The sequence below is a fragment of the Mobula birostris genome, chromosome 1, assembly GCF_030028105.1.
Source record: "Mobula birostris isolate sMobBir1 chromosome 1, sMobBir1.hap1, whole genome shotgun sequence".
Lineage (NCBI taxonomy): Eukaryota > Metazoa > Chordata > Chondrichthyes > Myliobatiformes > Myliobatidae > Mobula > Mobula birostris.
The window spans coordinates 154,609,154-154,623,616 of NC_092370.1; the positions used below are offsets into that span (position 1 = coordinate 154,609,154).

General features: G+C 40.3%; 1 non-coding gene across 1 annotated transcript; it reads left to right on the plus strand.

Moving 5' to 3' along the window:
* Positions 1–12,834: 12,834 nt before the first annotated feature.
* Positions 12,835–12,916, plus strand: trnas-gcu (transfer RNA serine (anticodon GCU)). The gene has a single exon. It is a non-coding gene; the product is annotated as a tRNA-Ser (tRNA).
* The last annotated feature ends 1,547 nt before the right edge of the window (positions 12,917–14,463 follow it).

Genomic DNA, 14,463 nt, shown 5'->3' on the forward strand with positions numbered 1-14,463 from the left:
AACAGAATTTATAATAAACTAAATGTCTGTTATTCTTTCACTATATTACTTGAGCCCAGGTCACGAGTCTTTTTCTGATATTAATTATATTGATTATATGATATTAAACATGAATTTAACAGCTTAGCCACTTCTTGATGAATATTTATTCCATGAAAAAATCTCAAGGCTTAGTTTAACTTGGGAAACAGAATTGTTGGTTTGTCCTTGGGTAGCAGCAACTGATCTGTATGTTCTTCAAGTGTTGTCTTCAATTTTTCTTCAGTGTGAGGAGTTTCCTGAAGGTTAAAACTCAACAGATCCAATATTTGAATTTCCCTTCGAGTCCATTGTACCAAGGGGTGCCCCAACCTTTGACTAAGTTGTGCAGAATATTTTAGAATCAGGTTTATAATCACTATGTGAAATTTGTTGTTTTGCCAGAGCAGTACGGTGCAAAGACGTAAATCATGCACAAGTAAAATAATTGGTAATGTTCATTGATCATGGTGGTGGAGGGGAAGTTTGCCCAGCAGACCTACAGGAGCAAGGATACCCATGGACACCAGATGTTAGATGCAGTTTCATGTCTGTGGAACATCAAAAGTACAGTGGAACTGGTTACAAAGGGGAAAGGTTCACTGAAAAGTAATTTATGCACTGACGAAGTTCATAGCTGTACAATGCAGAAGAGCCATTGGTCCCAAGTAGTCCGTACAATTGTTTATGCTATAATTACCTGACTGCTGTTATCATTTCCGTCATTTCATAATGGTAAATGCCTTATCAATCATCATGTTAGATCAGAAAATAAATGGAAAACATAGTAGTTTAAGTGTATCTGTTCCTTACTCCACAGATAATGTTTCAGATCAATGACTTATGAGCAAGGTTAACTGTTTCTTGCTTCATAGATATGTTACCTGGCCTGACTATTTTCGGCATTTAATATTTCCACTATTTACAGCAATTTCTGTTATTTAATAACTTCTGTATTTATTTTGAGAAGAAGAAATGTATATTTTTGGCAGAATAATTTAGTTACAAAGTAGCTGACACAGTAAGTCAAACTGAAGAATAAAGTCCAACCCAAATCAAAACATTTTCATTTACATTTGGAAATTTGAAATATACTGCTAAAATATTGGAACTGAGTGATTAGATTACTAACATCAAAATCTATTGATAATTCAATTATTAACAATATTTTGAATGGGAGAATTTGAGTAGAGCAATAGCCAGAAGTTTGCCACATTGTATTTCAGTCTTGATAAGGCTTGCTATTACAAAAATGTTTTAGCATTCAGAATGATGCATAATGGAGAATTATTTACACTATTTGAGGCCGTGGGAGAAAATTCAAAAGGAGTGGACAAGGTTAAGAATGATAGTGAAAGTCTGAGATAATTTCATTCCTCCAGTTATGTCTGTCCAGGGCAAGTTTCTTCCCAATTTTGCAAAATTGTTGCTTTCCCAGGGGAAAAGAAAAACATTCAAGTAACTTAGATGAAGAACTAATAGTACAACCTCTATTACTGTCAAGGCCAAGAATGTTATGTACTTTGTAAATGCTGTTAGCTCTCTGATGTCTTTGTCCCAAGTGATTAAGCCATTTTGTTTTGGACATGTTCTGCAAACATTCAAGAAGAGTGGGAAATTGGAGATGGAAAGGTATCAATACGAATTTTTTTAAATGAGGTTGTTAGTGGTGACAGTTTTGAAGGAAGTAGAGTCAATGCATGAGGAGTAGGAATTATGATGAGTCAGACCCATCAATAACTGTAATGTGTGAACTCTTCAATTGGCACTACAGCTTTCTCTGATATCTGAGCACTTTAGGACAGGACAGACTTCCTTAAAGGCTCTCTGCATACCTAGCCAACTGTCCATATTCTTTCCAAACTCGAATTTTTGTGATGTTCTAATTAGTCTCTAATATATATTTGAACTCCAATTAAATTTTGCCTCCTATCAAGCATTGAAGTGGTCTTTATCAAGTAAAAAGGACATCTTGAGTGGCTACGGCTGCTGAAGTATTCTACAGTCATCTTTTTCTTTACTGGCCAAATGATTGGGAGTGGTCTTGGCCAGCTCTTTGTTTTTCCATTGATCCATCTTTGGATTATTACTACTGCCCCTTGGGATCTATAAGTTCACTCATCTTATTTTCATCTTTATATTATCCTAAGGGCCAGCATTTGCCCCATATGTACATTAACCAAACTAATTTGGGCTTGCCAATCACTTTGATCAGAAATATCTTGTCTCACAGAAAGATTCGGTCAGGGAATGTGACCATTCAAACTGTGGGGTCTGCATCAGTTGTGTAAGAGAAATCTACCTAGTCCAAACCTCTTTCTTCCTTTTCTGAAATGCATTCCTTTCAGATGTTTCTACAGCTCCCATTTGAAAATTATAACTGAATTTGAAAAATTGTAGATGAGCTATTGAATTGAGTCAAATCCACGTCCTCTAGGATATCTGACATCGTATTCCATTTCACTTTTTCTTGCCATTTTACTTTCAAGATATGTAGACTGGCTTGACTCTTAACCAAAGTTGTCTAAACCTTTCTTTCTAATACCTCTGATCGATTTCTTCACAAACTTTTCCATTACATCCATACAAGTAGTTTCTCATCGAAATTATTTGGTAGATTTTTACTTTTCTCACAAGTATTTAAAGTTTTCCTAAAATTGGATATCCACAAAAGACACACTTTCAAATCCAGGCAGCATCCTGGCAAATCTCTGCACCCTCTCTAAAGTTTGTTCATCATTTCTATAATAAGGCAACCAGAACTGACACAATACTCCAACTGTTGTCTAACTAGTATTTTATAGAGTTGCAACATTACTTTGTGGCCCTCAACTAATGAAGGCCATCACAACACACGCCCTTTTTTAAACCACCCTATCAACTTGCATGGTAACTTTGAGGGATCTATGGGTCTAGATCCCAAGATCTGTGTTCCTCACACTGCTAAGAATCCTACCATTAGCTATGTACTGTGACTTTATGTTCAACCTTCCAAAGTGTATCACTTCATATTTTTTCTGAACTGAACTACTTCTCAGCCCAGCTCTGCATCCTGTCAATGTCCTGTTGTAACCTACAACAACATTCTATATGCCACCAAGCTTTGTATCATCTGCTAACTTACTAACCCACCCTTCCACTTTCTCATCCAAGGTATAAAAATCACAAAGAGCAGGGGTCCCACAACACCACTGGTCACTGACTTCCAGGCAGAATAGGCTTCATCTGCTTTCTATAAGCAAGCCGATTCTGAATCCACATAGCTGTGTTTCACTGGATTCCATGCTGCCTGATTTTCTGAATGAGTCTACTATGGGGAACCTTGGCAAATGCCTTACTAAAATCCATACCCACTACATCCACTGCTCCACCTTCATCAATGTGCTTTGTCACATCCTCAAAGTAGTCAATCAGGCTGGTGAGGCATGACCTGCCCCTCAACGCCATGCTGACTATTCCTTATTAGACCATTAGATTAACCTGGTAGGTTAATTGTTGCCATGGTAGTGTAACGGTCAGCACAACACTATTACAGCTCGGGGCATTCTGGAGTTTAGAGTTCAATTACAGCACTGTTCTGCAAGGAGTCTCCGTGCATCTTCCCTGTGGAATGTGTGGATTTTCCCCAGGTCCTCTGGTTTCCTCCCACAGTCCAAAGATGTACTGGGTAAGTTAATTGATCATTGTAAATTGTGATTAGGATTAATTGGGGTTGTTGAGGGTTGCTGGGGCAGCATTTCTTAAAGGCCTACTCTGCGCTGTATCGGTAAATAAAAAGTATGCTCCAAATACTCATAAACCTGGCTCTAAGAATCTTCTCCAATAATTTGCCCACACTGAAGCAACACTTACTGGTCTACAATTCCCAAGGTTATCCTTACTCCCTTTATTGAGCAAGGAATAACGTTTGCCGACCTTCAGTAATCTGGTACTACTTCTGTGGCCAGTGAGGAAGCAAAGAATATCACAAAAGGCATAGCAATCTCTTTCTCTCTCCCCCCCGCCCCACTTGTCATGGTAACCCGAGATATATCACATCCGGCTCCAGAGAATTATCTTATTGTTTCCAAAAGTTACAGCACATCCTCTTTCTTTACAGAAGCATGTTCCAGTATTTCAGTCTGTTTTACACTGTCCCGACAAACTTCAAGGTCCATCTCACTTGCAGAATTGCAGGGGGAAATTTCCTTTCTGAATACCACAAAGGAAGATGAGTCTGGTGGTGACCTCACTGAAGATAGCAAAAATTATGGATGATAATCTGGTGGTAATTGGTTTATTGATTTACTTGTACCACATACTTTTGTTTGCATGAAAGCTTTTGTTTGCATGAAATCCAGACACATCTTTCCAGACATAAGTACATCAAGGTAGTGCAAAAGGATTAAAAGTTAGAATATAGTGTTACGGAGGAAGTGATGGTGAGATCAGGAGTTCATCTTTATCATATAAGAAATCCATTTGAGAGTCTTAAAACAGTGATTAGAAGCTCTTGAATCTGGTACATGATTTCAAACTAATGTACCTTCTGCTTGATAGATGGAGAACGGAGATTGGCCTGGATGAGAGGTGTCCGTGACTATGTTGGTTGTTATCTTGAGGTAGTGGGAAGTATTGAGTGACAGTGAATGGAGAGGAGGCTGGATTTTGTGATGGACTGGGGCTGCATTCACAACTCTGAACTTCAAGTGGTCTTGTGCAGTGCAGTTACCACCAAGCTTTGTCACATCCAGAAAAGATGGTTTCTATTGGTAATCTGGGAAAAAAATGAAGTGTCATGTAGATTACTTTATCACACTTTTCTCAATAACACCCCCAACCTTTACTTTGGGTGACAGAAGTGTGGGTAAAAGAACATACAATTAAGAGCAATGTCATCTCTTGTGGAGAGAAAGCTGGAGTTATGGAAAAAGGAGGGCATCTCAGAAGTACGATGCATAATTGTCTTAACAGAACAGATAGATCAAGGCTTCATCTACCACTCTTCCATCATTGGCATACCAGAGCATCAATGTGCACTATCTGCAAATACACTGCAGTTACTCGCATCAACTACTGCACAAGCAGATGGACACGAACAGCAGACGAAAGGGAACACTGCCACCTTCAGGGTGAACTCAAGTAGCTGACTTGCATTAAGAATGGGAGTAAAGTTTGATTTATCAAGAGAGTGCTGAACTGTCTCCTTAAAACTGCATTCTTGCTCTACTTCTACATCCTTTGGTCCTTTAACTGAGCTTCTGAGATGGAGAATTTCAAAGATTCATCAGCTTCTGTGTGGAGAAATTTCTTCTCATCTTAGTCCTAAATTCCTCCCTCTCTTCCTCTGAGACTTGATTCTGATCCTGAACTCCTCAGCTGATTGAGACAGCCTCTCTGCATCTAACCTGTTGAGCCCTACAAAAATATTGTTGTTTGTAGGTCTCTCATTCTTCTAAACTCCAGAGAATATAGACATGCCAAGTGAGTTCTTGTACTCCTTCTGTGGCACCTATAACTTTTTAAGGTAAGGAGACCAAAACTGTGCAAATTTTTCAGGCATGTTCTTAACAAAGCCCTACATAATGGCAGTCAGACATTAATACTACTCAAATCCTCTTGTTCTAAAAATCAATATTTGCTGCACTTGCATTTTGGTTTTCAGTGACACCTACAACCCTTCGAACATTATCTAAACTCTAACAATTTAAAAATTACTCTGCTTTTTTGTTTGTACACCACAGTGGATTATTTCTTCGCGTGGCTACCGTTGGGCAGGAGGTACAGGAACATGAAGTCCCACAGCACCAGGTTCAAGAACAACAACTTCCCTTCAACTAATCAGTTCTCAAACCAAATCACTACAGTTTAGTAACACTGTGACCATTTTGTCCACCTGCACTAAAATGAAGTAGTTTTTTCCTTCTAATTGTTTTCTTGTAAAATGCTTATACTTTATGATTAATTTGGTTTTCATGTGAATGTTACTAATATGATACTTTTGATACTGCTGCAAGTACATTTTTCATTACATCTGACTTGAAACTTGACTTTCAACTTTCATATTATAATTCATCTGAATTTGGTTTGTGTACAAGCCTGTGAAGCTGGTTGGCTGCCAATGACAGTTTGGTGTTGGGACTACTTCTTTTCACATTATTTGTCAATGATTTGGATGACAAAATTGATGGCTTTGTGGCCAAGTTTGTGGACTATACAAGTATAGGTGGAGGGGCAGGTAGTGTTGAGGAAGCAGGGAGTCTGCAGAAGGACTTAGACAGATTAGGAGAATGGGCAAAGAAATGGCAGATAGAATGTGGTGTAGGGCAGTGTATGGTCATGTACTTTGGTCGAAGGAATAATGGTGTGGACTATTTTCTAAATGGGGAGAACATTCTGAAATCAGAGGTGCAAAGGGACTTGGGAATCCTTATGCAGGATTCCCTAAAGGTCAACTTACATGTTGAGTCAATGGCAAGGAAAGCAAATCAATTATAACAATCACTTCAAGAGGACTAGAATATAAAAGCAAAGATGTAATCTGAATGTAAGGATGTAATGGTATTAGTCGGGTCACACTTGAAGCATTGTGAGGAATCTTGGGCCCCTTATCTAAGAAAGGATATGCTGAATTTGGAAAGGGTCCAGAAGAGGACCCTTTCCAATTTCAGAATGATCCTGGGAATGAAAGGTTAACACATGAGTGTTTGATGGCTCTGGGCCCATACTTGTTGGAGTTGAGGGGGGATGTAAAGTGGATGCTTCCAAAAGTGGGGAAATCTTGGACTGGAATAGATGGGCATCTCTTTAGAACAGAGATGAGTAGGAATTTCTCTAGCCAGAGAGTGGTGGATCTTTGGAATTCATTGCCACAGATGGCTGTGGATGCCAAGTTATTGGGTTTATTTAAAGCAGAGGTTGACAGGTTCTTGATTAGTAAGAGCATCAAAGGTTAGGGGAGAAGGCAGGAGAATGGGGTTGAGAGGGTTAATAAATCAGCCATGATCGAATGATGGTGGAGACTCAATGGGTCACATGGCCTAATTTTGCTCCCGTAACTTATAGTCTGGTGATCTTTTTGTTTTATATATGCCATTCTCCCTATTCACAATCCCACCTAGATTTGTGTCATCCAGGAACCTGGTAATGTGGCAATTGGTTCCCCAAAGCCAGATTAGACCATGAAATACTGTGATGCTTATTCCTGGCTGTTTGCTTTTTGTCCAATAAATAACTTTCACTCACTGTCTGAGTATTACTACAGTTCCATGTGCTCTAACCTCATTTGCAAACCAAGGGTCCTTATCAAAAGCCTTCTGTAAATTCAAATGCACCACACTGACTGGTTCCTATTTTCCACTTGGTTAATTAAATGCAATTTTTCTTCCATAAGTCCACGTTATCTCTGTCCAATTCTGTCAATCTTTTAGACTCCAGCATTTTGTCTACTACTGATGTCAGGCTAATAGTTTTGTTCTCTCTCTCTTTAAATATATCACCCTTGCTTTATCATTACCAGGTGTAAATCTTGGAATTATGTTGTGGGAGCACCTTCGGCAGAAAGACTGCACTTCGAGAAAGCAGCTTATCATTACCTCACGGGCAATAATTGTTGGACCAGCTTGTGGTGCTCAGATTTTAACCCCTTTCATCCTGTAGTGCATTTAATATTTCAGTAATATTTGAGTAATATTGTAAATATATTGTTTGATTATGCAGTTTTTGTTTACATAATTCATTATGTGTTATATTTAAGAAGTATACACCTCCCTGAGCCAATAGGTTGGTCCTGGACTTATTTCTTGGCATAATTTACATATTACTATTTAACTATTTATGGTTTTATTACTATTTAATTATTTATGCTGCAACTGTAACGAAAACCAATTTCCTCTGGGATCAATAAAGTGTGACTATGACTATAGCTTAAAAAAAAAGGAAAACAAAACTAAGTAGACAAGAGTCCTGTGTTTTTCTTTCTATTAGTTTCTGGAGTTACAAAACACAATGGTGGTGACAAGGAAGCTTTAAGATGAACCCGAGACTACCAACCTGTTAAAGTACAGCATGTTTAACTTTGGAAGTGGGGGGTGGGGGTGGGGGGAGGATGGTGGGGAAGAGGCGAGAGACGTTAGAGTTAAAATAGGGCAGAAAACAGACAAAATTAACAAACATAATGATGATAAACCAGAAATAGCTTGCTCTTTGGGAAAGATGGATGCTGTGGATTGCACAATAGATAACTGGGTGATATATACAGAACAAATTGAGCAGTATTTTGAAGCAAATGAAATAACCAATGAAAAACAAGTGCCGGTGTTACTGAGTGCAATGGATGGAAAAGCATACAGTATGTTTAGGAGTTTAACCACTCCAACCAAGCTAGTCAAAATGAGTTTTGCTAATATCGTGTATGTAATGCAGGAACATTTAGAACCAAAACAATTGTTGATTGCAGAACGCTTTAGGTTTTATAGGTGGAATCAAAAGGAAGGGGAGTCCAATTCACTTTATGTGGCTGAATTGAAGAAATTGTCTGAGTGTTGTCAGTTTAGTGATGGGTTTAATGAAGCACTGAGAGATCAGTTAGTTTGCGAAATCTTACAAGACAGCATTTAAAAGTGGCTCTTAACAGAAGCACAGCACACATTTAAAGAAGCAGTTGAAATCACTATCAATGGAAACAGCAGACAGAAATGCATTTGAGTTGCAGTCAGGAATGAAAGTGAGTGTGAACAAAATTGCAATATCTAAACAGAAACCTGCCTGGCCGAACAAATTGTGTTGCTATCAACACAGGGGCTTAAATGCTCAAGACCGATGCAGGTTTAAAAGTGAAACTTGCAGAAAATGCAACAAAATAGGACACATATAAAGAGCATGTCAGACAGACAAAAATAAATAGTCTACATAGGGAAGTGAAAAATAAGAAGTCAAATTGTATCTTCAAAAAGAGTGAAATACAACAGCTAACAAGCCAGTTTGGGTTTGTATGTGGTAAACACAGACGGGCCATAATTGGGGCTGTGACTGGCTGAGACAACTACAACTTCATTGGAGATCCATCCACCATTTGCCTGTCACATCCCCTGCAATAGAGTCAACTGAAAGCGAATTAAGTAAGATACTGGATAATGCCACGACAGTGCTCAATGATGGGTAAACTCAAACATATCCAGGGTAAAATAGTATTAAATGAAAATGTCACACACTAGTTTTACAATTCCTTACACCATTTGTGATAAAGTAGAAAGTGATCCAGATCATATAGAGGCTGAAGGAATTCTTTCCAAGGTTGAGTGGAGCCCATGAGCAATACCAATGGTTCCAGTAGCCAAGAGGGTGGGTCTGTGAGGAAATGGGGTAATTTTAAGGTCACCATCAACCCAGTACTGAAAGTAGATTAATACCATCTGCCCAGGTCAAAGGATAACTTTGAAAACCTTTCTGGAGGAAAACACTTTAGCAAAATGGACTTAGCTGAAGCCAATTTACAGGTGAAGATGGAAGAAGAAGAATGCAAAGTGTTTCACACCATAAACACTCATAAAGAGCTTTATCGCTGTAACAGGCTTATTTCCGGAGTAGTATCTGCACCTGCACTCTGTCAGAAAGTTATGGACCAGGTGCTGAACGGCTGCCCATGCACTCAGTGTTACCTGGATGACATCATTGTTACTGGCGAGGATGACAAAATGTCAAGACAGTGTTAAAAAGATCAGAAGATTATGGGCTCAGCACATGTTGCAGCAAGTGTGAATTGTTTAAACCAAGCATCACTTACTGCATCACTCATTGACACACAAGCTTTACACAAGTGTGCTGAGAAAAGTCAAGCAGTGGTGGATGCCCCAAAGCCAAAAGATATGTAACAGTTGCGGTCCTTGTTTGGATTTGTCAATTACTATAGTAGATTCCTGCCAAAGCTGGCTATTGTGCCCCAATGCTTGAACTCGTTACTACAGATCAGGAAGAAATGGCAATGGACAAAGCAGTGTGAGGTGGCTTTCCAAAAAGCAAAGGAAATGGTGACATCAGACACGGTGCTCATACATTATGGTCCATGCCGTCCTGTGAAGCTTGCCTGTGATGCCTTGCCTTATGGTATAGGTGCAGTCATGTCATGTTATGGCTGGTGGGGGCGAATGCCCCATTGCCTTTGCATCACATTCCCTTATTACTATGGAGGAAAATTATCCACAGTTGACAGAGAGGCCATGTCTGGTTTAGGGTGTAAAACATTTCATCCAGTACTTGTATGGGAGAGAGTTTACGCTTATTTCTGATTATCAACCACTGGTGTCCATTTTCAATCCACAGAAGGGTGATCCACTAACAGCAGCAGCATAAATGCAGAGATGGGCTCTGTTTCATACAGTAATTACAAGATCAAATTCAAAAGGACAGCTGAGCATAGAAATTCTGATGGATTATCATGTTTACAATGGGAAATGTTGATGGATTATCACGTTTCCACTTGGAAAAGGAAATACCTGAAAAATATACAAAAGAGGATGCTCCTCTGGACATATATTCTCTAAAGCAATGGAAAGTCTCCCTATTATGCCAGGGATGATCCAAAGGGAAACCAGACAAGACCCCACACTGTCTCAGTGTTACATGGAAAACAAAAATAGCTGGAATGTGCAGCAGAAATTCCTGTTTCCCATTTTTCTACCAGCACTGGGATTAGCTTGCCCTTGGCAGGGGTTGCCTTATGTGGGGACTGGAAATTTTTGTACTGTCCAAGTTGAGAGCTGAAATGTTGGAGAAGCTACATGCCGGTCATTTAGGTGTGGTCAAAATGAAAGTGTTGACTTCAAGCTTTGTCTGGTGACCAGGGATTGGCCTGCATTGCCCTGGCAGAGGATTCATGTGGATGTTTTTGGACCATTCAGGGGCATAAATTTCCTGATTGTAGTGGAAGCAGCTACAAAGTGGTTCCCATTGGCCTCCAGTACAGCCTCCACACTGTTGATGTGTTGAGAAGCTTCATCTCAAAGATTGGTGTTCCAGAATACTTAGTCAGTGACAATGGACAACAGTTTGTTGTGGAACAGTTTCAGTCATTGCAACGTGGCCAGAAATGTTTCCATTAGCCTTCACTGTAGCCTTTGCACACTGTCGATGTGTTGAGAAGCCTCTTCTCAAAGGCTGGTGTTCCAGAACACTTCGTCAGTGACGGGAACACAGTTTCAGTCATTGCTGAAAATGAATGGAATAAGACATATTACATCTGCACTGTACCACCCAGCTACAAATGGCTTGTTTGTCCAGAGTCTAAACAACACACTGTGAGCAATGTCAGCAGAGTTACATTACATTACATTGAATCAGAAGCTCGCTGATTTCCTGTATGGATATGGCAATGCAGCGCACTCCACAACCAACAGCCCACCTGCTATGCTGCTCCTGGTTTGTCCCTTAGGCTCACACTTGGATCTCCTCAAACCCAGTCTCAGGAGTAAGTAGGACACACAGTAGAGACAAATTGAGGTCTCCTCAAACAAGGAGGTTCGATGTTTCACTCCTGGACAGAGTCCCAATGAGGAACTACAGAGATGATCAAAAGAAGGAAAGATTAAGGACAGAACTGGACCACTCTCCTACACAGTGGAGAATGCATCTGATATCATCGGGAGGCGACATGTTGATCAGTTGAGGAGAGCAGAGTCAATTGTTAGAGAAGAAATGTGTCCAGAGGTGTCAGAACCACTTCCTGAAGTCTCAAAGTCAATGCCTACAGCCATCATGGAGGAGCCCTGAGAACCTGAGATTGTTTCACAGCCACAAGTCTCACATGCCAAGCAGAGCAGCGCCCGCTGGTCAGGAAAGACATTATCCAACAAGAAGTCCTCCACAAGAAAATAACTCTTTAGGCCTGAATGGGATGGGTTAATTCAAAATTTACTATGCTGTGGATGTCTATATAGGAGTTGTATTATATAGTATACTGCATACACACACACACACACACACACACACACACACACACACACACACACACACATCTATATATATATATACACACACATATATGTGTGTATGTGTGTGGATATATATATATAATGACTAGATGGCAATACGTTACATATTTGAGTTGAGATGCATTCTATATTGAATTGTGTAAGAAGTACATGAATGGTTTACATCATTATATCACCACTTCATATGTGAGTGCCTGACTAAAAACAAAGGAAAGAATAAAGTAGTGTTCCTGCTCCTGTGTTTTTCTTTCAATTGTTAGTGGAGTTACAAAACTTAACCCAACCCCGTAAAAAGTGGCCATTACTATTATTATTGTTCTATATTTTATTATTGGTTAAGTCTGCACACTGCTAAGTGTGTTTTTAAATGTTACTGCTGTAACGAAAGAATTCCCCAGGAGGGGATCAATGAAGTACTTATTATTGTCTGTAACAGAAAGTGACAATGACTGTAGATGCTTTTCTTTGGATTGAGGGGTGGTATTGCAGAGTTGTATACAATCATCAGGGTCAGAGATAAGGTAGGTGATGGTCATAGTCTTTTTCAAGGCTAGGGAGCCTAAAACTAGAATTCAAAAGTTTAAGGTGAAAGGGGAAGCTTTCACACTGAGGGTGATGAGTTTCCCTTTTGTATTTGATGGCGATTTATTCTCACTCCACTGCTGCGAAACAACAAATGTCAGGACACACGCCGGTGATATTAAACCCGACTGCGCTCTCCCAGCAGCTCGGGTCGACGCCGGCTTCGGCTGCCAGTCAGCCAACGACAGCCAATGGAAGGGCAGGGGGCGGGGCGGGGCGGAAGGCGGGAATCCTTATGGGGCGCGCGCTCGATATCTCTGCATCCGGTGACGAGGTGGCCGAGTGGTTAAGGCGATGGACTGCTAATCCATTGTGCTCTGCACGCGTGGGTTCGAATCCCATCCTCGTCGTGGCCCCGCTGGGGCTTTCTTTTGGCGCCGGTCTCTCTGTTGTGGCTCGGGAAGAAATTCCTTCATTTTTTAAAAAGCAGCCGGCCTCCTTTGCATCTCCGCTCGCCTTGAGTTCCAGGGGACGCCACTCTCCCTGATGCAGGCCAGTGGTCAGTGTTGGACCGGCGTGTGGAGGTTAGGGTCAATGTGGGGTCATCAGTCTCAGTGTGAGGTGACCAGTGTCACTGTGGGGTCACAATGGTCAGTGTGGGGAGACCAAGGTGAATGTGCAAGTCAAAGTCTAATGCAACAAAAAACCTTACTTGCCGCAACACCACAGGCACATTGCGCCGTATAAGAAGCATTCACAAGAAAAATATAATTATACACAATTTTTACAAGCAGACAAGCAGAACAAAAATAAGTCAACTTTATTAATAATAATAACTTATTTATAGAGTTTATACACGATGTGGTTCAAAGTGCTCCACCATGGGATAAAATGCAATCATGAAAATAAAAAAAACAAAAAGGCATTAGTTAAGAGCAAGATTTCAGTGCAAAGTGGTTATTTTGTTGCTATATTCTAGTGATTAGGGTTTTGCCCCTTGAGTCAAGACCCAAATAGTTGCAGGGAAGTAGCTGTTCTCGAACCTGCAAGGAGTTTGCTGGGACCTAAAGACCTGAGGTACAGGGAAGGGTTAAATAGGTTAGGACTTTATCCCTAGAGTGAGGGGAGATTTGATAGAGGTACACACAATTATGAAGAGTGATTACAGGATAAATGCAAACAGATATTTTCCATAGAGGTTGGGTGAGACTACAACTAGAGGTCATAGTCTCTGTGGATGGAAGTTAGGAACAGGAAGGGGTCAATAACTCTACAGGGTGTTTTTTATAGACCACCCAATAGTAACAGAGACATCAGAGAGCAGATAGGGAAGCAGATTCTGGAAAGATGTAATAATAACAGAGCTGTTGTGGTGGGAGATTTTAATTTCCTCAATCTTGATTAGCATCTCCCTAGAGTGAGGGGTTTAGATGAGGTAGAGTTTGTTAGATGTCTTCAGGAAGGTTTCTTGACACAATATGTAGATAGGCCTACAAGAGGAGAGACTGCACTTGATCTGGTACAATATTGGGAAATGAACCTGGTCAGGTGTCAGATCTCTCAGTGGGAGAGCAATTTTGGAGATAGTGATCACAATTCTTTCTCCTTCACCATAGCATTGGAGAGGGATAGGAACAGACAAGTTAGGGAAACATTTAATTGGAGCAAGGGAACATATGAGGCTATCAGGCAGGAACTTGGAAGCATAAATTAGAAACCGATGTTCTCAGGGAAAGGTACGGAAGAAATGTGGCAAATGTTCAGGGGATATTCGCGTGGGGTTCTGCATGGGTACATTCCAATGAGACAGGGAAAGGATGGTAGGGTACAGGAACCGTGGTGTACAAAGGCTGTTGGAAATCTAGTCAAAAAGAAAAGAAGAGCTTATGAAAGGTTTGAAAAAACTAGGAAATGATAGAGATCTGGAAGATTATATGGCTAGCAGGAAGGAGCTTAA